Genomic DNA, 24,518 nt, shown 5'->3' with positions numbered 1-24,518 from the left:
CAGGGAGGTGGAGGCTGGGAACCTGGGCCCATTTCCCAAGCATGAAGTGCATCCCAGCCCCCACCCTTAGCTCCCACCTGCTGGGAGACTGAGAGACAGATCAAGGTCTACCACATCCCCACTGTGGGCAACCCTTTCCACCCCATTCCTCAGAGGGATGACCCGCCCCACCTTTCCAATACCTCGATGGGCCTCCCAACAACCTAAGCCCTTGGTTATCGTTCCAATAATAACAGCAGCATTAACTCCACTTGCTGTGTGCGTGCCAGGTCCCAGGCTAAGCCGCCGACATTCTAGGCTGCCCTTACTCCTCACTCTCAGGGGCAGGACAAATGCCACACTGCCCCCATTGTACAGATGGGGAAGTTGAAATTCAGCAGTCCAGGACGAGCAGTGAAAGCAGCGTTAGGAGGCTGGCCAGGCAGGTGTGTTGTGGTAGCCAGGGCTGCCCAGCGAGGGGAGAGGAAGCTGCTGGGAAGAGCTGAAGAAGGTGACCCCCCTCCCAAGAGGACCCCCACCCCCCACCCCAGGCAGCTCCCATGCTAGCTCAGTGCTCTGGTACCCTGGTGACCGTCCCCTCCTTTGCTCCTCTCCTTGGGTCCTTGTCCTCTGGCCACGCCACCAACCAGGTGGACTCCACCCTGGAGCTCATCTCCTCTCCCTCTCTGGCTCCCACCTTCAAATGCATCTGCTGTGGGCTTGGCTGTTCGGTTTCTTGTGAGCAGACCCAGCGAGCGATGCTTCTCCGAGGTTGTGTGCTCACTTTGCAAAACAGCAGAAATTTATAGCCCAAGTAATTGATCACGGTGCTGCTGCCTCCCCTCCATCTCTCCCGGGCTCCTAATTCCCTTCTCCCGCTCTCCTTTCTCTTTTTTCTCAGCGCGCCATCTGTGGTGTCAGAGGAAGGGAAGCCAAAAGGGGGGGGGGGATTCTAGTCCCAGTTCTGCCAATTATGAGTCACATGAACCTCAGTTTCCCCATTCGCATAACAGAGATGCTAATAATCCCCATTCATAAGGGCACCGGACCGGTGCTAGGGCTGTGAGTACCAGCACGGTGTGACTTCACTCCCCAGAGCAGTCCTATAAAGTGGGGGGGGGGGGGGGTGGCACTGGGGGCCCCCTTTCCCGATGGGGATGCTGGGACCTGGAGAGCTTGGAGGTATTCACTCGGACTCAGGGAGCTGGTACACTGGAGCCCTGGGGCTTAAACTTGTGATTGTGCCCCAAAGCCCAAACCATTAGGCAACTCGGCCTCCCCTCCCCACAGGCCAATCAGAGCAGAGGTGATCCTGGCCAGGCCCCCTGACCCCTGCATCCCTGCAGCCAGAGGCCAGATATGGGGAAGTAAAGGAGACCCCTGGGGCATGGGAAGTGCTCTGCAAAGTGTAGGACAAGGAAGAAACATCACAGTCCCTCTGCAGCACTGGCCCCTCTCCTGGATCAAGGCCCTTGACCCTCTGGGAGACTCTGGGACCTAAGAGCTTGCCTGGCCCTCAGATTCCTTCTCTCCTTCCAGAGACCCCATGTGAACAGGGGCCTCCTGCTGGCTGGCCTACACCTGCCAGCTTCCTGGTGCCTCCAGGGAGATCCACAGAACCTTCTAGAATGACCCACAAATAGACTCTGCAGAGCACTTCTTCACTTGCCCTTCAAGTGGCAGATGAGGCACCCAGGCCTGGGAGAGCATACTCTCCACCCCCTGCCTGAGCCCTGCAGGCCTGGCTGGAAAGCCCCCTCCTGACTCCCATTCCAGTGCTCACGGGCTGGCAGCCATTCCTGCCCCCTTCTGTTCAGTTGGGGGCGCGGGGGGCTTGTCTTTTCCCTTCCTCTTTTTCCTCTTCTCTGCCTAGCTTTGTCTCTGCCTCTGTGCTAGGCCCCCGCCTGCAGGTACGGACTCGCCTTCCTCCCATGCAAGGCCACAGGCCAAGTGCAGCGCCTCTGCCGCTCCCGAGGCCTCCGAGGGCGCCTCTGCGCGCAGCGCCTGGCCTCTCCCTTCCCATCGCAGCCCGGGGTCCACAGCTGGGGGGCAGCCGGTCTGTTTGGTTCCCCCATTTCTTGGAAGGGCAGGAGGCTCCAGCCCCTGCGGCTTTCTGCTCCCGCCCGGCTGGCGGAGATGAGAGCCGGCTGCAAAGCTAAGAGCCAGGCAGCAGCACACAGAACAAACAGAATTTTTTTTTGCAACTAGAGGGGGAAGCACAGAGCTAAAAATAAAACGAAAAGATCAGTATCTGTCAGTCTGACAGCTGATTGGCTGCTCGGAGATGCATATAATTACCAGCAACTGGCGCTGGGTAGGCAAAGCCGGGAGAAACTGCTCAGATGAGGTTAGGATTTAACCTTTATATTCTGGAGCCACCGGAAGCCGAGGGGAGGACGACGGGCGTCGGTGCTAATGAGGCTGGGGGTGGGGGTGGGGGTGGGGGTGGGTGGACTGGGGGCGCGCCAAGTCCGGGGAGGTCCCGGGAGCCCTCCGCCGGGGCTGCCTCCTCCATCAGACTGGAAGTGCATCTGATTGGGCGGCCTGGAGGCCGCGGTCCTTCTCCCCGCCCATCTGGGGGTGGTGTCTTTCGGGAAGCCGGGGTCTCACTCGGGACTGAGCGAGGGGGCTGCCAAGAGTCCCGGGCCCTTCCCAGACTGGCCCCCTGCAGAGGCCCACCCCATCCCCACCCACATTCCTCGGCCTTTCCTGGCTTGATGCTGGCTTCTGCAACCCATCGGGGCTCCCTCCGTCCTCACTCCGGGGGTCACCTGCTCCTGGCTGTTTCCTGCCCCACCTGGGGAGGGCATCTGGGCACCTTGGGCTTGTCCTAGATCCCAGGAGATAGACGAACTCCGCGGGACTGGTGTCCTTCGGCCTCGGTTTCTCCATCAGTAGAATGGGGGTGACGATAGCAGGCCCAATGACGGCAAAGCAGATTCAGGGGTGCGTGGGGCCCAGGCTAGCATCTTGATTCTCACCTGCGTGGGGAGTCAGGAGGCTCAGGCTCTAGTCCCAGCCGGGGTTGGTTCCCTGTCTCTCTTAGAACTGGTCTCCCCATCTGTGATTGAGAGTTACAGAGCTCTGGTCCTCTGACCTCCGAAGGGGGCATGTCCCCTGCAGGTGGGATGGTGGAGGTGATGGTAGGAGAGATCTTCTTTCTGTTGCTGGAACCTACCACTTTCTCCCTCCCAGGCCTCTGCCTGCAACTCCCTTCCTTCTTCCCCGGCCCTTCCCTTTTGTGCCTTTCCTCTGGGAAGCTCTCCCTGACATCCCAGCGGGTCCTCTTGTGCCACGCCTGGGGCTCTCACCTTCTGCTCAGGCCCTGATGGCGGGTAAACCCTGTGAGGGCCTGGCCCAAGGCCCCTCAGAAATGGAAACATGCAGGTCCCTGATGTGGGTCCACCTTGGGCCACGCTGCCAGGCTTAGGGCAGTCAGTGGCCTCGGTCAGAGGTGTGGAGCCATCTCCCCTACATATCAGCAGACCCCAGGGGAACACCTGGCCCTGCCCTGTGCACACTGACATTTTGTGGTGACACCTGGGGGACACTGCCTCTGTACAGGAAAGAGTGGAGGGAGAATCCTGTCTTCATAGCATGGCCCTGCCCCTTGCTACCCCCTCCTTAAAAAGTTCCAGAGTTTGCTGTCCAGCACTGGTCCTTTTCCTGTGCTCCGTGGGGCAGGACGTGGAGCTGCCTGGGTGCTAGGATTTGGCAAGCCCAGACTAACTAACAGAAAACCTGTCCAGAGCTCCTAACTGGGGTGGGATGCAAAGGGCGGGTAGAAGGCAGAAGAAGGAAATCCTCCCGGTTTGCACTCATACTTCCCAGCCTGGCTGTGTCTGCCCATGTGAAATGCTCCAAGCCATTATCTCACGGAGCCCCCACGACGACTCCTTGCAGGCAGGACTACTGTTTACATTTTGCAGATGAGAAAACTGAGGTTATTGAAGCAGTTGAGGCATGCGGCCAGTGAGGGCAGAGCCGGCATCCCGGCCAGGCCCAGCAGCCCCTGCCTCTCTAAGAATGAGAGGGAAAGAGGGGCGGCCAAATGGGATGATGTTGCTAGAGCAACTGCTGTCAGAGCTCCCAGGCAGACACATTGGCAGAGAGTCTTGATGCTCTTGTGGGTGGTGTGCCTAGGAATTCCCCTTTGGTGTCTCTGTGAGAGATCGGGAGGATTTAAACTGCTTTCCAGGGCTTTGGGGATGTCAGAGGGGTGTTTCTTTTGAACGGCCCCATGGTGATGATCCTGGTCCCCTGGGCTGCCCAGTTTTATTCAGTTTACAGTGATAATAATAACAACACCCCCAGAGACCAGAGGAGCTTTTGCCGACTGAGCACTCGGCGCATGATCGGCAGACATGGGGTTAAGCCTCACCTCCAAAGCACACTCTGAGCCCTCACCACCAGCCGCAGATAAACATTATTCTCAGCCCTGGGTTATTTCCATACTGATCTCCGAATCTGTTGGTCTCTACATTCACCATTTCTCCCATCAGGAAAGGTGGGGGGGTCCCATGTATTACCGGGACCTCAGCATCCAGCTCCACAAGATGCAGTGGGACAGCAAAGCTTTGCTGGACTCATTTCAGTGAAGAGACCGAAGGTCAGGGAGGTCCCACAGCTTGCCAGGAGGGACCCCTGTTTCTGAGGCTTGAGAGCCCAGATTCTCATCCCACCTCACATAGCTGCTTGAGAGACCCTGTCTGAGACTCCCTTCAGGAAAGCTACAGAGCTCCGGTCCTCCCACCCCCGCCCCCATCCCCACCCCCACCCTCACCCTCACCCTCACCCTCCACCAACTCTTCTCAGGTCTTACTGAAACCCGGGAGTCTTCTAAACTGAACCTGCCCCTTCCCCACCTCTTCCACGCTTACAAGGGAATGAGATGAAAGTTGGCCAGAGTTAGCTCAGTCTCAGGGAATTTGCACTCTTCCAGAGGTGCTGTTTGTGTGTGTGTGACCTGATTCAAATTTCCCTTCTTTGTTGTATTAGTTTCCACTCAGAGAAATCTTTGAAGGGGATGTGACCTTACTATAGGATTACTGGCCAGGTTAATTCATATGTGCCGGTGGTCACTGTTGCTTTTCTCTGTGATGGGGCTCCTGGTTCTGGGGGGTTTAAGCAAGCATCTCAGACAGGCCAGGGTTAGGAACCCAAGATGCTAATATTTAAGAGTTTGACTCTACCTCTGAGTGACCTTGGGAGCCTATCTGACCTCTCTGAGCCTTGGCTTCCTCATCCATAAAATGGGGACGTGCATGTATCTATCTTTTTTTTTTTTTTTTTTGCCTGTATCTATCTTAATACCTGGCTGTAGATGGGGAGAAAGAGGTCAAGCTCTCTTTTTTAAAAGAATACATTTTTAGGGTTCCTGTGTGGCTCAATCGGGTAAGCGTCTGACTCTTAATTTCGGCTCAGGTCATGATCTTGGGGTTGTAGGATTGAGCCCTGTGTCAGGCTCCTTACTGGGCATGGAGCCTGCTTAGGAGTCTCTCTTTCCCTCACCCTCTGTGCCCCCCCCCCAATTTCCACAAATAACATAAGATTTTTATCCCTATACTTTAAGAAATGTGGGTTTAAAGAAATCTGCCTGAACACATCTGAGCACCTGCTGTGTGCCCAGCAACACACGGGACCCTTGGAAGACTGGACGGTGATATCCTACCCCAGGGTATGTCCTACACACTAGGTGTGAGTGAAACTCTTTACCTGCTCGGGCTGCCCTAATGCAATCCCACAAGACTCGAGTGACTGGGATCACCTTTTCCTGAGTGAAGAGAAGTAGGCGCAGAGAGGGGAAGTGACTGGCTTAAGATCCCACTGGGAGAAACTGAGAGGCCAGGCTTCGGAGGTGGACACTTTGTTCTCAGCGAACAGAATGGAGCCCTGCTGCCAAAGGGAGCTCAGCTTGGTGGCCGAGACACACCACTGGGACTTTGAGTGCTGACTATAGGGCACCAGGTGGGCTTTTAGGGCACAAAGATGAACCAGAGGTGGTCCCTGCCCTGGAGGAGCCACATCTCCTATGACAGGCCAATGAAAACACCTGGTGGACCAGCAGCCACCCAAGGCTGTGAAACTGACCCGTCATGTAAGTAAAGAACCACCGAGAGACTCCCTCCCGCAGGACCTTGCTATGAAAAGTGCCCTTATTAGTGCATTGACGTCAGAGTTCTAAGACGTTTGCTGTGGCTGAGATGGATGGTGCATTTTTCATATCTCAAATCGGACTCCTCTTGAGTTGGACTTGAAGCCTAGTGTGCTTGGCCCTTCACTGTGGTGTTCTAGTCCCTGCTCTTGAACTTAGGTCTCCAGGTCCCGTTACTCAGATATGTGAGAATTGTTTTTAAGAAATCACCATGCCCCTCCCCCACTCCAGTCCTGTGCCCAAGGTCCCAGCTGGAAGGACATATTTCAGTGGCCCCGGGTCCTTCTGGTGGGGACCCACCACCAATGAAACATCTTGAGATGGGGGAAGCATGTCTTGCAAACGGGCTGCAAGGTGAGCCTGTCAGTTGATTTCAAGTCCTCTGCATCCATCAGACCTCAGAGGCCTGGTCTGCAACCTCTGAGGGCTCCTGGCCAGTACCTCCAAGGCTGCAAACCTCCTGTGGGTTTGGGGTGGCGGTGGGAGGGGTAGAGGAGTGGAGGCCAGGGTCTGCCTAGAAGGAGCAGGAGAAGCACCAGCCCAGACCCACCTGCGCCCTCAGACATGCCCATGACGGGAAGGAAGGTGCTGCACGGAGAGGCCCAAGCCACATCTTGCAGGTTTCTGCAAGAAATTCAAGTTCCACTGTGGCTGATTTCCACCATGCTCCTCTGAAAACCTGCAAACAAGAGCCCGCACGTCATCCTCGAGGACAGCTTTCGTTGAGAATGTGGCCTGAAGGGCATCCAGCGAGGAGCTGGGCTGTGTGCACGGTCGGCCCCGCCCATCCCTTGCTTCCCAGGGCAGCCTGTGGAGGCCCAGCGCTGCTGCTGCCGCCGGCGGGGCTGTCTCTGCACCCCAGCACCTCAGCACCCGCAAGGCTGGGAGGGGACAGGGAAGCACTTGCTTCATTTTAAAGAAGATCTGGGAAAGCAGGTGCCGCTGCTGAAAAAAAAAAAAAAAAAAATGGAGACAAATGCCCTCCCTTCAGTAACTGAGAGTTCTAGACCATTCCTCTCTACGCTCCCACCAGAAAAGCCCTTCCTGCTGGTACTTGCCCCAAGGCCCATGTTTGTCCAACAAGAAACCTGCATTTGTTAAGTAATATAAGCTTTCACATTTTAGGTTAATCATGGGCAACCAGGATGCCTGTTCAAATCCCATCATCCCCAGAGAGTCTGAATGAGCTCGGTGGGTTGATAGAATCTCACCCGAAGCCGAGCAACATGACAGTGTGTGTAGCTCGAGGTGGCCTGGCCATCAGTAAAGATACAATAACCACGGGAAATTGCAGGAGGCTGTAAACAGCATGGAGTCCCCTTAGACGGCTTTTGAGGCACCCCCCCACTGTCCCAGGGAACCCAGCTTGGGAACCGTGGGGTGAGCCAGCTGGGATGGAGGTGTAAGTCTTCCACAACTCCACAGCCACTCCCACTTCCCCCATCCAGGGAGTCCTCACACGTGAGCAAGGGGTTCTGGAGAGCTCAGTGGCTGATGAGACATAGGCTTCTGCCTTTCTTTGGCTGTGTGACCTTGGGTAGATGGCCTCCCCTCTCTGAGTTTCTGGCTCTCACCATGTCCCTGCTGGGTTGTGAGCACTCTGTAAGGCCCGGGTGTCTTTACTGCTGGCATTACCTCTTGTTTGGGTCTCTTGACTTCCCACCCCTCTTGTCCTGACCATGTCACTGGATGTCTGTGATGAAAGGGGGTGCAGAGGTATAGAAGGCACCTGGCGCCCCTATGAGAAGCCATCTGTGATGGGGTAGAGAGCCCGGAAGGGGAGTGAGGAGGCCAGGCATGGCAGCCCGGAGGCGAGCAGGCTGGGGGCACCTGGGGATGATAGTTTGGGGGGCATCTGAGCACTCCCCAACTTCAGTGTGGCCCAGATCACCTGGGGATCTTGTCCAAATGTGTATTTGGGTGCAGCAGGCCTGAGCAGGGGCTCTGGGGTGAGGCAACTGCTGGGATCACACTCCGGCCCCAGGAGGAAGGCAGGCCACTGGAAGGCTCCAGAAAGGCCTGAGAGCCCCTGAATGTCCATGCCGGGGAAAAATGAAGTGACATGAGGGTAAAATTATGTTTTCAACAAAAGAAAAGCCCTCTGCCTCCTAGCATGTAGAAAGCTCTCTGTTCCCACCCCCACGCAGCCCCAGGGGCCTGAAAGAATGCGGGTTTTCTCAGCACAGCTTCTCTCGCTGAAGGGGGTGGATTCGCTCTTAGAAAAGTTGCCTGTAAAATGAATTTTTCTATATCAAATGCTATTTTCCAGTGGTTCGTGTTTTAAGACCATGGTAGCACGCCCACTGAGAAATATTCAACTCAGAGGCATTGGCACTGAGGATTCGGCCCTCGCCAACGAGAGGGGTGGGGAGTTCACGGGCGCAGCATGGCCCACGTGCTGGGGCTACAGAGCTCAGGAAAGCTGGAGCTGCAGAGGTAGAAACCAAAATCTGAGTCCTCAGGGGTCCCTTAATGGTCTGAGGTCCACAGCCAGACACTGGTCTGGGACCCTGACCAATACCGCCGAGTGTGAGACTGGTGGGACTGGCAGGATACAGGGCAAATCAGCCCCTTCCCTGGAAAAGGAGCCCAGACAGGCTGTCTGCCCTGGCAGGCCAGCCACTGTGGCTTTGTATCTAATGCCAGAGGCCGGGACGCCTGGTGGCTCAGTGGCTGAACATCTGCCTCTGGCTCAGGTCATGATCCCAGGGTCCTGGGATAGAGTCCCGCATCGGGCTCCCCACAGGGAGCCTGCTTCTCCTTCTGCCATATATCTCTGTCTCTGTCTCTCTCTCTGTGTGTCTCTCATGAATAAAAAAATAAAATCTTAAAACAAAACAAAACAAAAAAAAAAAGAATACCGGAGGCCACACTCCTCTGAATATCAGGCTGGAGGTGTTTTTGTTTTTGTACCGGGCACAATAATTCAATGTGCTCAAGGAGCTTGCTGCCATGACAGTTGGGCTGTGTTTCCCAAAGAGTGCTCTGAAGCTCTGGTGTCAGAGCTCCACAAAGACTCCTGAGAAATGCAGGGTTAGGAGAAAGTTAGGTGTCCTTGCCCAGAGGGGTGTGCTTGGATGGCATGCCAAGGAGCACTGGGAATCTGGCATGAGAGACTCAAGTCACGGTCTGCCCACACAAGACAGACTGTGCTTTTCCATAGCCTCTTCTGGAATCAGTACTCCACAGAGCACAGTTCAGGAACCAAGTTAGTGAAAGACCCTCATAATAAAAAGTCTCTCTGTTCCCGTGTTAGTTACCTATAGCTGTGTAACAAATCACCCCAAACTTAGTGGCTTAAAATCATCGGCATTTATTCTCCAAGTTTCTGTGGGTAAGGAATTGAGAAGTGGGTTAGCTGGATGGTTCCAGCTTGTGGTCTCTTTTGGGATTGCCGCTAAGGTGTTGTGGGGGCTGCGTCATCTGACAGCTTGACTGGGGTTGGACCATGGGCTCCTTAGATGGTGCACTTGCAAGGCTGGCAAGGCAGAGACCTCGGTTCCTCACCACAGGGTCTTCTCTGTAGGATTGCTTGAGTGTCCTTACAACATGGAGGCTGGCTTCCCCCAGGGGAGTGACTCCAGGGAGCAAGACTGAAGCCATGGTGCCTTTTATGACCTAACCTTGGGTCATTCCTACAGCATCCTGTTGGTCACACAGGGAGCCCTATTCACCGTGGGAGGGGCCTACAGAGATGTGAACAGGAGGAAGGAACCATCTGGAGACCATCTCGAAGGCTGACTGGCCAGTCGCCATCACTTCAGCACAAGAAGGCCAGGAAGCGGGTCTCATTCATGCAGTTGGGTCTTAACATCTGGTGCCAGTTAGCAACTCTGACAAGTGAACCTGCTGCCCTGTGATCTAAGGGAGGAGAAAGAACACAGCCAACCACAGCAACCGTATTCATCCTGCCCCGTTTGCCAAGAGCTCTCCCTGCCCCCACCTCCCCACCCCACCCCACCCCCATGTGCCGGGTGCCTCTCGGGCATCAGGGCACTGTGCAATCCTTGTCCCTGACGTTCCACGAGTACCTCCACGTTAGGCCACTCCTTTCTGAAAAGTGCACAAAATGAGATTATTTCGGGATGAGGGCTATGACAACCCAAGCATCTCTGCCTTCTGGAAGTTCAGAGACAAAATCAGTGACCCAGGTGAACCCGTGTGTGGGGAAGATTAGAGAGTAAGCTTTGGAGAAATGCCAAAGATAAACTGATAATAAATAGATGAGTTTAAAATATTGATTTCCGGGATCCCCGGGTGGCTCAGTGGTTGAGCGCCTGCCTTCGGCCCAGGGTGTGATCCTGGAGTTCTGGGATCGAGTCTCATATCGGGCTCCCTGCATGGAGCCTGCTTCTCCATCTGCCTGTGTCTCTGCCTCTCTCTCCCTGTGTGTCTCTCATGGATAAATAAATAAAATTTAAAAAAATAAAAAATAAAATATTGATTTCCTAGGCCTGCCCATCCGCTATGAGCCGTGCAACCCCAGGCAAGTGACCTCATAGTCCTCAGTTTCCCATCTACAAAATGGGGTGATGCTGGCGAGTCCCTCAGGTTGTGTTGATTCAGAGACACGATCCCTGGCCCAGCAAAAGGGCTCTGGGATGCTTTACTGTGACAAAGCTGGTGGCAGGGTTCAAAGAACTGCCTTTGGCTCAGGTCATGATCCTGGGGTCCTGGGATGGATCTCCAAGTCGGGCTCCCTGCTCAGTGGGGAGCCTGCTTCTCCCTCTCTCTCTCTGCAGCTCCCCCTGCTTATGCTTTCTCTCTGTCAAATAAATAAATAACATCTTAAAAAAACAAAACAAAAACCCTTATAGAACCATCACTGCCTGGAAGGAGCCTTGCTCTGTGACCAAGAGTGGACCCGGAGCCACAACACAGACATTAGCTGTTGTTTGGGCCTCCTGCAGGGGTGACCCCAGAGGGCTGGAACTCAGCCGCTCCTTCTGTTTGAGGCAAGTGTAGGCATGGAGTGTGCCCAGCCCCTTCCTGTCCTGTTGGGGCATGATTTTAATAGAGGGAGCATCCTGGGTGTGTTCTCCTTCCAGAAGTCTCAACCTGCTGAGCAGCACTTGGGGAGCTCTGGCTAACTGTGCTATCCCAACAAACAGACCAGTCCTGGACTCTCAGAAAATGGAATGTGGGCACTGGTTCCTGATCTCTCAGCCTAGGCCTGGGCTGATGGAGGGAGTTTGAGTGGTAGGGAGTAATGGCAGGTCTTTGGGACAGGCTGACCTGGGGGCACACTGGCTCCGTTCCTTGAGGCTGTGTGACTCTGGGCAAGAGTTGCCTCTCTGGGCCTCAGTTTCCCCATCCCTAAAATCTGGGGAGGGACTCACCTGCTGATCCTCAGTCCATTCTGAAGAGACTGGGGCTCGTCAGGAAGACACAGCCTGTGTGGGTGTGCATGGGGTAAGTCCAAGGATACCCCCTTCCTCTCCAATCAGAGCAGCTCCATTTTTATCTTCTTGGTATGTCGATGTTGTAATACTTCATTAAAAAAAGAAGAAGAAGAAGAAAAGAAAACATGTCCACAGTGAAATCAATACGGCCTAGAAGTTTCCTACCAGCTTACTTTGTCTTCTGGCTCATTCCCTCGAGCTCTAAGGGAACAGAGGAGTAGACTCCTCCATGAGCCAGGTTTAGTTACTGCCCATTTCCAAATGGTTCTTGGTTTTCTGGGTTGGAGGGTCGCTTCTGTGGATGCCAAGGTCACAGGCAGGCTGGTCTCCTCCCTGGACGCGTGCTGTGGCCATGCATGCCCCTCCGCCCCTGTGCCGGGGGCATACCCACAACGGCCAGCCCAGCTCTGCCACTCCTGCCTCTAGGTCTGTTCCTTCACCTGTGAAGTGAGGAGGCTGAGGACCTGGATGATCCCTCAGCCTGTTAACTTCAGCTCTCTAGCTGCTGCATTTATTGAGCTCCAGCTGTCTGCAGAGTGGTTGTCAGGAGTGTGGAAGGGCCCATGTACCATCCTGGTAGGAGGAACCAACCCGAGCCTGCTGCCTCTAGCTGGGCTGGGGACAGCAAGCCTCGGAGTGGCCACCCAGGCCCCAAGAGAAGCCAGTGCCAGGCCCGGCTGCCAGGCTGCCATTTGAAATGTCTCCTGTTGGTGGCACTTTGGCGTGGTTCAGGTGTTCTGGCCTTAGAGTGTATTTGGTCTGTACTTGAAAACATGCTAGCTCCCCCTTTCTGTTAAGGTTCCGTTTTTCACAGGAATCACGGTGCCTAGAGTTGGATTTGACTGTCATTCCCCACGTAGAACCCACCTGTGGCTCCTCACCACCCACAGAAGACAGTCTACACCTGGGAGTGGCCCCAAGGCCTTCTGGAGCCTGGCACAGGCCAAAGCCTCCCATCTGAGGGCTCTCCACCCCCTGCCCGCTCTCCTTCAGACATACGGACTGGAACACACTGACCTCTCCCTCCTTCTCTCTAGAGCTTCCTGCTTGCTGCATTCTCTGCCTAGAACCCTCCCTCTCTTCTTCTCATGGTTCATGAAATGTCACTTCCTCCAGGAAGCCCTCCCTGCCTAGTTGAGCCACTTTAGTTCACACGCAGGCTCACCCTGTACTTCTCTTTTGTAGCACTCATCATTGTGATGATCTAAAAAAACTCCTCTTTATCTGACAACCTCTCTCCACCACCACCCCCCACCCCGCACACACTAGACCATGAGGACCTCCATGTCTGATCCCCCAGGTCTGGCACCCAAGGAGAGCTCTGGAAATGGCTGCTGAGTGAATCCAGGGCTGGAGAGAGCCTGTTGATTAAGGTTAGTAACCCGGGGCAAGCCAGGGTGGCCGGCCATTCACCTGACCAGGTCACTCAGAGCCTGGACACCCCAGCAGCCACCCAGATCCACCCACCTGCCCCCCGCCAGCCTCTCCCTGGAAGGACAGAAGGGGTTAAGCGTTTCTGGCGGCCTCATGCTGTGTCTGCGGCAGTTCCCTCTTCCGGGGCTGCAGCGACCGAGGTTGGCGAGGAATGTTTGCAATGCAGAGCTGGGAGGGAGGGCGGGCTGGTGGAAGTGGAGGCCTGTGGAGGCCGGCAGGGCCAGGCTCCCCAGTTGAGCAATCGCCTGGGCCCAGCCGGTTCCTGTAACTCCTGCCCCTCCCGCCTTTACCCGCCTGCCCGGCAGTAGGTGGTGGTGGTGGTGGGGGGGTTGTACTTGAGAGCAGGCGGAGGGAGGTGGAGGGATGGAGAGATGGAGGCCCAGAGAGCTTTGGAGCCTGGGGGCGGGCGGGCGGGGGGGGGGGGGGGGGGGCAAGAGGGAGGGGTTTCCCAGGGGAGACAGAGAAGGAATACAGATGGCTCAGCCACCTTGGCCCAGAGAGAGCAGGGCCTTTGCCCAGGGTCACACAGGGAGGCACCCCTGAACTGGACCACACCCTGGATTCAGTCTTTTCTGTTCCCATGGCACCAGGCTACAGCTCCACATGCGTGGAGGTCACCAGGGGCTTAGATGGGAAGTGCTCTCCACTGGAGGCAAACACCCGTGCCCCCCCCCCCCCAACCCAAGCCCTGGCCTGGCTCTTCACTCCAGTCCTCAGGGCTCAGACAGGAAGGTGGCTTTCCCTAGCCTGGGCACACTCCCCCACCCCCATCAGCTCCCTAGCATTGCCCACTGCTTAGCCTGTCCTGGGGATGCTGGTCACCTCCATTCCTCACCTCCAGGCGTGAGAACCAAGGGAAGGCAAACCTTTCCTTCTTCACTCCCACTTCGTCAAGGAAGGACCGTTAGGGGTACCGCCCAGGCACAAGACAGATTTCTTTCTTCACCAGCACACACCTTTTTGGCAGGCGCAGCATCCCTAGGACCCCAGAATGAGCTCAGTCCACCGACAGCATTTACCAGTGACGTCTGGGGAGGCAGCCTATAGTCAGTCAGGCCACCACAGCCCGGCCTTGGCACCTCTTGCTGAGCCTCAGTTTCCTTACCTGTAAAGTGGAATGAAGTTGAGAGGGCAGGTGGCACAGGCAGCAGCAGCCTGTTTGTGCTAAGGTTCTGGGCCATTTGCCTTTCTTGGTCCCACAGATGTTCAATCCATTCGGGGCTTGCACAGGGTATCCCCCAGCACTCAGGCCCTGGGCTTTGCTAAGCTGCCAGAGGATGATGGGCTCAGCAGCCCTCTGAGGGGCTTCCTTGGCTGCATCTGGTGGAAACAGCAGTGGAGGTACTGGGACCCAGGGTGGAGTAGGTGATCCATGTTAGTGAGACATTCGTATGAGACTCAAACACCGTGTTTATAGGTAAGAAGACTGGAGGGAGGAATGACTCACCAGGCCATGCAGACACAGAGAGGGATTTTAACCTGGAAAAACCATACCAGTAACACCAAGAACCCTCCTCCACTCTGCTCTACCATCATTTATGGATTTCCTTACTTCATGCCAGGCAATGGCTGACCTACTTTAATCCAACAACACACCTAAGAGGGAGGTGGATTGAGCCTCATCCCCCCCCCCCCCCCCCCAGGAAACAGAGAGGTTAGCACACTTGCCCAGGGTCAAACAGCTTGGAAAGAGTGGAGCCTGACTTTGAATTCAGGCCACCTGCCTCCAGAGCCTCTGCTCTTGGCCAGTCTCCTTCACACCTGGCTTGGGATCCTGGCTCTGCAGAGAGGGGCTGGGCCACCTCCGCTGAATCCTTTAAGTCCCAGAGTCACAAAGTGAGGGAAGAATCTTCACCATCCCCTGGGGGTGGGGAGCGCAGCCAGAGAAAGGATCACTGCCACCGGGCGAGGGGAGCTCAGAGGGGCCAAGCCTCTTGCTCTAGGGCACACGGCCAGCCCAGCCAGGCCCCAGGGCCCACACCCAGGGTGGACGGACGGTGGCTCGGCGTCCCTCCCTGCTCCCTGTCCGAGGGCCACCGAGGCCGCGGCCGGCAAGGACCCCCACGGCCGGCTGGGCTGCGGCGGACAGATGGACAGATGACGGCCGCCCCCTCCCAGGGCCTGCAGGCTGCGCCGCTTCACCACCTCCTCCCGAGCAGGTTTCCTTTAAGAAACCAGAAGATTGATTTCCTGGCAGGCTCTGCGCCGAGGAGCCCGTCCAAATGGTTTGCATGTCTGCATTTTTTACTGCTCCGTTTAATATGTATGCAAATGCCGGCCGGCTGCGCCCGCCGCGGCCGCACAGTCACACGCGGCGCCCCATTAAAGCGGCCGTCCGGGCGCGCGCCTCCTCGCAGGCGACGGGCTCGGGCCCTGATAGATGGGGTGCGGGGACGGAGACAAATGATGGGCTTTGTAATTCCTCTCTCTCTTTTTCGGGGGCTGGTGGGGGGGTTGCGGCTCAGACTGGCAACAGCAGAGGAGATTTAAATATATGCAAAATTGTTTGGGGGGCTGGGGGCCGGTGGGTAGAGGCCTGAACGCGGGAGGAAATTCAGCGTTTCCTCCGTGGGAGTCGGGCTGGAGGCTGGAGGGGGAGCCGGAGCCCCCACAGTCACCTTCTGGCAGAGAGAGCGGCTTTGCTTCTGATAAGCACAGTCCTACGGGAAGCGCTGCTTCAGCCGCAGTGAAAAGGAAAAAGCTGGTTATTTTCAGGCTGGTTTCCACCGGAGGCGGGAGAAAGGAGGGGGTGTCACTGGCACGAGGTTTGCCCATCCCACCCTCACTTTCTTTTCTGGGGCTTCCAGGGCTTATCACTTCACAGGTGTGATGTCATTTAAGCCTCACACTGGCCCCATGGGGTAGGTCGCACCCACTGTGCAGATAGGGAAACTGAGTCTCTCCAGAGAGACGCCCCTTGGGAAGGATTGCAGCATGAATGGGGTGAGAAGGGGAGATTGGGACTCCCAGACCCGTGGCCTTGACCCCACAGCCCTCAGCCGTCTCTCGCCCAGCAGAGTTTGGTGGGGCTCCCCCACCCATGGGCGCTGCCCCTCCCCCACTCTGTAGCCCGGGGTGCTCAACCGGGGCTCCAGCCTCCAACCAGCCCCCACCTGCCTGGGAACACAAGATCACCTCTGATTGAGCCTGAGAGCTGAGCCCCAAGTTTTCAAAATATTGTTTAAGCCTAAAATCCGAGGTGTGAGTTTTAAAAGAATCTTTCCTGATTTCTCAGGATTTGGGGCGATGTGGCAGCTGGGGGGGCAACCTAGAGGATCATGGGAACGGTGAGCAGAGGAGGCTGTAGCCTCAGGAGAGGGCTGTTCTGAAGCAGACGGCAGACAGAGTTTTACATTTGTGTGTGTGTGTGTGTGTGTGTGTGTGTGAGCACTGGAGCATTGTGTTGGCATGTCATTATGAGTGTGTCAGTGTGTATCTGCAGGGCAGCGTGTGCTAGTGGGAGGGTAGGACTGTATGCGTCCGTGCCCATGTGTGTCAGTGTGCATGTGTGTGTGTGTCCATGTGACAGCAGCTGAGAACTCTTGTCTTCGGGCTGTAAGCAGCTGGGGTGCGAATTTCCCTGAGGGTCTCCATCTCCCTGCGGTTCAGGCCTCCCTTCTCAGGAAATGCAGCTTCTTGCCTCTCCATCCCCACCCCAATTGGCTCCCCTTTCCAGAAGAAGCCTCCGTGGCCCCAGCTGCAGAATGGCAGCCAGGCAGCTGTAAGAAGCCAGAAGGCAGAGGGTCCAGAAAGGCTGGGGCACCCCAGCTTAGCTGAGGACGTTGACCACTGGGGGATGAGTGGAGTCTGCTGCCTGATGGGTAAGCCTGGCAATTCTGGGCAGGAAATGGGGTGCAGGCTCTCCAGAGAAGCCCTCTACGGGTATGTGCATGTGCATACGCATGTGGGAGTGTGCATGTGCGTGTGAATGGGACAGTCCCATTCACACAGGACAATCCACACCCCCAGGCCACACCATGGAGCCCAACCGGGCAGTGACCCCAGATCCCAAGTCGTCCTTCAATTCACCTGTGTCTTGGGACAGTCCACCCTTCTTCCGGGCCTCCTCAGGGTGGAGTGTCACTTCCCCAAGTTGGCTCCAACCTCTATCAGCCCTTAGTGCCCACAGTGGGTGTTACCTATAACTAGTTCGCATCTCAGAGTCAAGAAAGTTTTTTATTGAGGATGTTTTGTTTTATTTTATTTTATTTTATTTTATTTTATTTTATTTTATTTTATTTTATTTTATTTATTAAAGATTTTATTTATTCATGATAGACGCACAGAGAGAGGCAGAGACTTAGGAGAGGGAGAAGCAGTCTCCCTGTGGGAGACTGATGTGGAACTCAACCTCAGGGCCCCAGAATCACCACCCCCTGAGCCAAAGGCAGACGCTCAACCACGGAGCCACACAAGTGCCCCCATTGAGGACATTTCAGAGGGATATCCACACTCTCCCCATCTGGATACCGCCTCCCCCCGGGGGCCTCCTGGAGCATCCTGTAAAGGATCCCCACCACCCATAGGCCCTAAGCCCAGAGAAGCAGGGGTAGCAAGCTTGGAGAAAGGGGTGGAGCCCTGGACGCCCTTAGAAATAATTCCTGTGTTTGTGTAATCACTTTTCGAGGTCCTTGAGGTCCTTCTCCTGCTAGAGGAGGGCAGGACCGGCTCTGCACTGAGTTCCTCCCACAAAGCGCCCAGCACAGGATAGTAGCTGCACCACAGCTATTGAAATAGATGAGCGTGAGGATGGACCAGTTGGTAAACACATGGATTTTGGCAACATGAAGCCTCCTGCCCCGTGGCCCCCTTGGGGTCCACATCCTTACTCCCCAGCTGGTTGGGGGGCTACCATGTGGGCATCAGCTGAGTCAGGCCCTAACCCCAGGCAAGGGGCCACCATGGCTCTTGCTGATCTTGCTGATGGGGCCAAAAATGCATCTGCATCTCCCTCTGCAAACCCCCCATTACTCATAGTTGGCGTTTATCCCCAAGCAAGGGGTGACCCGCGTGGAGCAACCTGGAGCCTCCTGTGCGTTCTGAGCAAGGGGGACAGGAGGCTGGATGGTGAGGAGGCACAGCAGGAATTGTGAACAGCTGCTCTGAGTTCAGTGACCATATTTTTCTGAGCAGAGAAATTAGGACACAGGATCTAGCTGAGGGTTTTCTCAGATTTGTCTCATCAAAGGTATGAAAGTTAAAGCTCATTTAGCTATGTGGGTAATGGATTGTCTTTGTTGAAACAAATCCGAGTTTCCAAAATCAGGGAGATTCTGGAAGTTGATAATTCAATTTGATGGATATTTTGGGGGTACCTGGATCAACCTGTCCTCAGCGCTTGCACTATAGCGAGGAGCAAAACAGGCATGATCCTGGCCTTGTGGAGCTCATGTGGGGTGGCTGACATTCCTCAAGTAATCGCACAATTCAGTACTGTGAGTGCATATGGGAAGTGCTATGGGGGGAGGGGCAAGGTTCCCAAGTGGATGGGTGTGGGAGTGTCCAGGAAGACTTCTCTGAAGAAGTAATATCTGAGGTGAGACAGGGCCTTTTAGCATTAATTGTTGGAGGGATGGGAGTAGAGTGGTGGGGAAAGCATATTTCAGGCAGGAAGAAGAGCATATGCAAAGGGCCTGTGGTAGAAAGGAGTGCTGGGTGTCTGAGCGAAAGGAGGGTGGTCCTGGTGACTTGAATGTGTTGAGTGACAGGAAGAGGATGTTGGAGATGTTGGCAGGGGCCAGTCAGGCAGCATCCACCAGTCTATGAGCGTGGTAGACTTTCTTCTGCCAGCAGTAGGGAGCCATGGACTGTCTGACACAGACGTGAGCTGACTAGTCGTGTGGATATTGTGATAATGAGGCTGATGCTGGTAATTCTAGAAAGTCTTGAGGGAGTGCTTGAATGTGCCAAGCACCATCTCAGCCATTCTCCAGGTGAAAAAATGAGGGCAGGAGGGGAAGAGGGAAGTGATTTATCCAAGGTCACACAGCCGGGGAATGGTAGAGATGGAACTCAGCCTGAGTCCATCTGGCTCCAGAGGCCCTGCTCTTTCCCCACACCTATAGGTGCCCCCATCTGGAAATGAGAGACCCAGAGACCTGCCGATGACACCCGCCCCGCCCCCTCCCTGCCCCATGCCTCGCCGTGTGGTGTTGACTCTGCTCTGCTCCGTGTCCCAGGCCAGGGCAGACACTCTAGGTAACAGAGTCAGCCAGCACTGGAAAGGCCCAGCTCAGTTCCTGTCAGGCCTAGTGGGGCAGGGGCAGGGTGGAGGTTGGACAAGGAGGGGGGGTAGAGATTGCAACATTAGAGACAGTGGTTCTGGAGAAGTCAGGACCCAAGGAGGGCAGGGCCTCCACTCTAGGCCGTTCACGGGGGTGCAGGTCACGCAGAGCCTCGCTCACCTGGTGGGGAGCTAAGGACTTGGAGATGTGGGTGAAGCATCCCCAGGAAGGGGGCAGCACCCCAGACCCTGGCTCCCTCCCATGGAAGCAGGACCTGATGATTACACCATTATAGACTCACCAGCGGCATTTTAAAAACTCTTTTTTTTTTTTTTTTTTTTTGCATTTTAAAGATTCTTATTCCCCGAGTGATCATCAGAGAAATGAAAATGAAAAGCACATGAGTTAATACTTCACAGAAGATCACCAGTGTTGGTGAGGATGTGGAGAAATTGAACCTCGTGCCCCAATGGTGGGAATGGGAAATGGGGCGGCCACGGTGGAAAACAGTATGGCGTTTCTTCAAAAAAATTAAAAATAGAATTACCATATGATCCAGCAATTCCACTTCTGGGCATATACCCAAAAGAACTGAAAGCAGGGGGCTCAAGCAGATATATGTACACCCGTGTTCGCCGCGGCATCATTCACCATAGCCAAAAGGTAGGAACGACGGAAGTGTCTGTCCACAGGCCTGTGGATCAACAGAATGTGGTCTGGACCTGCGATGGAATACCATTCAGCCTTAAAAAGGAAGGCAGTTCCGGCACGTGCTTCAGTGTGGATGGACCTTGGGGACGTTGCGCTAAGTGAAATAAGCCAGACACAGGACAAATACAGCATGATTCCACCTGTATTAGGTCCCTAGAAGGGGCAAGGTCACAGGGTCAGAAATAGAATGGTGGGGGCCAGGGCTGGGGGGGGATGGGGAGCAAGTGTTTCATAGGGAAGATTTGAGCAAGATAACGAGAGTTCTGGAGATTGATGGGGTGACGGCTGCACAAGCTTGGGAGCGTACTTACTGCTACTGAACTGCACGCTTAAAAGATGGGGGCACCTGGGTGGCTCAGTGGTTGAGCATCTGTCTTTGGCTCAGGTCGTGATCCCGGGGACCGGGGATCGAGTCCCACATCGGGCTCCCCACATGGAGCCTGCTTCTCCCTCTGCCTATGTCTCTGTCTCTGTGTGTGTGTGTGTGTATCTAATGAATAAATAAATAAAATATTTTTTTAAGTGGTTACGATGATAAATTTTTTAAAATTTCCAGGGGCAGCTTGGGTGGCTCAGTTGGTTAAGCATCTGGTTTTGGCTCAGGTCATGATCTCAGAGTCATGGGATCCAGCCCCGCATTTGGCTCTGAACTTAGCATGGAGTCTGCTCAAGATTCTCTCCCTTCCTCTCCCCCTGCCCCTCCCACTGGTGTGCTCTCTCTCTCTCTCAAATAAATAGAATCTTAAAAAAAAAATCCTTATTCTAAGTTCTTTCAAATTGCCACTGGTGGACTTTCTTTTCAGTTGCATTTATAAGAAATAAATTAAAATACCAGATAGGAGTTATCATTAGAGCAGTTAAGAGTCACAGATGTTGGTGTGCCTGGGCAAGTGACTTCACTTCTCTGAGCTTCCTTTTTCCTCATGGGGCCTTGGGGATCATGACGTTGTCTCCTTCCTGGGGCCCCAGAGGATCCCATGGTATGGCATGATGTCCCCGAGATGGTCCACTCAGTGGCCGGTGTTCCTTGAGCGCTCAGCATCCAGCAGCCCTCAGTGTGGGCGTATACTTCTCAGGCCTTTGTAGTTTGGGAGTGTGAGCAGCACAGGCCCCGATCAGTGGAGATAACAACCCCTTGCCCCACTCTGCACAGGGAAAAACTGAGGCCTGGAGGAGTCAAGGGACTCGCCTAAGGTCTGTTGGCATCCCTTGAACCAGAACATGGCTTTCCCAATCTGTAAGGGTTAGCCAGGCTAGGTTATGCTGCAGTAACAAACGAGCGCCACAACAAAGTGTCTCAACACAACAGCAGTTTGTTTTGCACACAGCAAGTTCTGCTCCGAGTCCAAGTCGTTCTCCAGGGCAATTGCCCTCCAGGCGAAAGCGCCCAGGGATCAAGGCTGCCTCTGTTTTGTGGTACCTCCATCTACCGGTCACTGAGGCAGGGAAAACCACATCCTATCACTTCCTCCCTCAATTTACTGATCAGCATGGGTCTCGTGGCCTCACCCGACGCAAGGGTGGGAGGTCCCAAGAAAGAGAGAACTGGCTGTGGGTGAGTATCAGAAGTTGCTACTCAGCATCCTCGAGGGATGAAGGCCAGTGGAGAGCACACTCACAGTAAACAGTCAAAGAGCAAAGGGTTTAAAGCTGGGATGATTTCTTCTCCCATCCGACCCCCCCCCCCCTTCCTGGGTCAGAGCCACCCTTTCCCTGTGGATTCTGTGAGCTTGCAAGCAGGGTGTGTGTGCAGGTGACCCTTTTGAAATACAAATGAAGGCTTATTGTTCTTTTTCACTCCTTGAGGAATCAGGTGAGTATTTGTCATGGCCTCTTGCTCTTCCATCAGGCAGCGCCTTCACATTTATATAATCAGGCTCCCGGGATGGGTGTCTAGATGGTTTCTGAAGTTCTGCTATTATCAACAGTGATGCAATGGATTTCCTGTGCATTTTCCCTTGTCACCCGTGTGAGTGTTTCTGTGGTATAAATTCTAAAAATAGAATCGCTAGGTCAAAGGGCAGGTGCATTGAACAATCTGACAGCTCTCTGGCAGCAGGTGCTGCTTCCAGGGTCAGGAAGAGCTTTTAAGAATAGTTGCTAACGGAGCCTGGTGAGTTCCAGGGACAGGGTGAGTTCTCTGTCCTGGGGTGGGGTTGTGGGGCCAGTTTCCAGATGGGCCACAGAGGAAAGGGAGCAGGAAGAGGGGATGCCCTTCCCATCTTGACTCTCCGATCCCAGTTCTAACACTAGTGTTCTGCTGTGCCCATTTTACAGATAGTGAACACTGAGTTCTAGAGAGGTTGAGCACTTGCCTGCAGCTGCCCAGAAAGTAGCATTTGAGCCGAGGTTCCAGTCTGGGCTGAGTTCTCTTGGATCCAAGATCTCACCTCCAAGCTGGAGACCTCCCGGATCCTTTCTTTATCGGCTCCTCTCAAAGACACTCATGTCTCCCAAGAGCTCTCTTTCGGGAAGTTTCTGAAATTCATCTTCACTTCCTCAGGGACTGGCAGGGTCCAGTTCTTTGGCTCCTCCTGGGTGGCCTGCCATGTCAGGGTCTCTCTGGCAAGGTAGAGGGAGGTCACCCCCAGGCTGTTTCGGCCACGCCTCCCTCTTGGGAGGACCTTCACTCTAGGGAAGAAGGGTCCACAGCTCAGGATCAGGGCCTGGCCTTATTTCTCTGGGAGGAGCCATGACTTGGGCAGCACAGTGGTGGTGTTCCTAGAACCCAGTACAATGCAGATGTGACAGGGAGAGAGATTAAGGAAAAGAGGTGCATGGGGACCTAAGTAGCCAGCCATGCATTGGGGCCTCTTAGAGGCACGAGGGCTCTGGAATTTGGGGAACAATGTCTATCCGGGAGTGGCAGATGTGGCTGTCATCCCCAGTGGAGATGGCAGGCGCCCCTGGGCTGAGGGCTGGGTATGTGGGGGACACAGCAGTGCCTACTCAGGGGTACTCTGCCCGGGGCCATGGTTGCCTCATTAGCACCTGTGAGTCCTTCCTGGGGACCAAAGAAACCCTAGGGCACAGCTTGACAATGACCATGAGCAGGACAAGGGCAAGAGCCAATGGCACACAGGGGTGACTCTGCTACCTCTTTAGGGGAGGGTGGTCAGCGTCAGGAGCACGGGTCTTGGAGTCAGACAGAGGAACCCGTACTGGCTGCGCAACTTTGAGCTCCAGTTTCTCATCCACTTAGGTGGGCCCATAGTCGGGACTGAACACAAGGACTTTGACAACTTTCTGGGCCCTGCAAATCCTCAGACAGGCCTCCCGACATTGAAGCTGTAGTTCGGGTTTTGTCTGCTTTTTCCTGGGGTGGTGGATGGGGGAGCACTGAGTTACACAAGTGGGGGGACTTCAGGAAGCCCCAACTCCCTGTCCCAATTATTTTAATTTAATTAGGAGTTCCTGGCTCCTAATTATTTTAAAACAGTGGGTTTCAAACTGGTTTTTTATACCCACTTTCCAGTCTCAATCTTGTTCTTTATTCCTTCTCAAAATAAATCTCACCCAGGTGATCACTCCTAAATGAATCAGGGAGGCCCTCATCACCCCCATTCCCAGTAACACCCTAGAGCTTGAAAATCGCTGCTTTAGGCCAACAGAGGTGTGACTGGCCACAGAAGTAGAGTGGCAGACAGGTACCCAGCAGAGGGTCTTTTTCCCCCCGAAGCATTTCTCACTGTGCTTCTGCAAAAAGACCACAGAAGGCAGGGAAGTCTTCGGATGAGAGATGGATGTTTCAGAGGATCCTAGAGGGCCTGAGGTCACTGGGCTGGGGCATTGGGGCAGGCTGGGCACACCTTCCCTCCAGGCAGCACCAACATGGTGACAGAATGTTCCTGTGGGAAGCACAGGCAGCTGGGTGAGGACAACCCTCTGCTCTGCCAAAGCCAGACCCAAATGAGGGCTGAAAGGAATCTGGAACCCTCACCCCAGAGGACTGGGCTGGGCTGAGGTCAGATAGCAGGGGCAGAACTCAGGCCCCAATGCCCAGGCCTATGTGCCCAGAAGGGAAGGCCAGTTGAGGGGAGGCTGCCTTCAACCTACAGCATCTCAGGGGAGAAAGGATGCAGATCCTTGGCAAAGGCTTGCCTGAGGCTTCTGGGCTGGTCACAGGGGCAGGGGAGCTCTTTGGTGCTGACCACTCCCTGACCCGGGAGAAGTTCCTGCCTCCTCTCTCTGCTGCACTTTATTCTGGGCAACCTGGAGGCTGCCTGGGGTGGAGGCAGGGGTAGTGGGGATGGGAGATGTGGAGCGGGGGGAACAGAGCTGCCCAGACACTGACCTATGCACAGCATGCAGCAGTTAGTACCCCTGTGGAGCCCAGGCTCCTCTCCTCCTTGGTTGAGGGGAGGGGGCATCACTGGCCCAGTTCACAGACCAGGAGCTGGGTGCAGCACACTAGGACTTGGGCCCTGACCCTCCCTCCCTCCCCTGCCCTTTTGCCTGATTTTTAGGAACTGGCCTTATACCTTTACTCATCCTGTGTGCCTCATAAGCTGTGGAGATTCTCAGAAGGGCCTTGAAAGCTTTCAGACTCCCCAACAGACTTGAGAGTGGTTTTGGCTCTTGAGAATAGGAAGTCAGTCCCCAGGCCCATATTAC

The 24,518-nt window shown here is 54.9% G+C and overlaps 1 long non-coding RNA gene across 5 annotated transcripts; it reads right to left on the bottom strand.

Moving 5' to 3' along the window:
• Window positions 1–9,422: 9,422 nt before the first annotated feature.
• On the bottom strand, window positions 9,423–15,231 carry LOC102151894. 5 transcript variants are annotated; one of them, XR_005364936.1, is made up of 5 exons: window positions 14,731–15,231; window positions 14,075–14,289; window positions 13,805–13,947; window positions 11,473–11,623; window positions 9,423–9,994 (listed from the first exon to the last, which is right to left on the bottom strand). It is a non-coding gene; the product is annotated as an uncharacterized LOC102151894 (long non-coding RNA). The 5 variants fall into 5 exon arrangements; XR_005364935.1 differs by lacking the exon at window positions 14,075–14,289 and having other exon boundaries at window positions 13,805–14,074; window positions 14,731–15,229; XR_005364933.1 differs by lacking the exon at window positions 14,731–15,231 and having other exon boundaries at window positions 14,075–14,508.
• Between the last annotated feature and the right edge of the window lie 9,287 nt (window positions 15,232–24,518).

Source organism: Canis lupus, chromosome 9 (genome assembly GCF_011100685.1).
Source record: "Canis lupus familiaris isolate Mischka breed German Shepherd chromosome 9, alternate assembly UU_Cfam_GSD_1.0, whole genome shotgun sequence".
NCBI classification, from domain to species: domain Eukaryota; kingdom Metazoa; phylum Chordata; class Mammalia; order Carnivora; family Canidae; genus Canis; species Canis lupus.
This window is presented reverse-complemented; position numbering and strand designations above follow the sequence as displayed.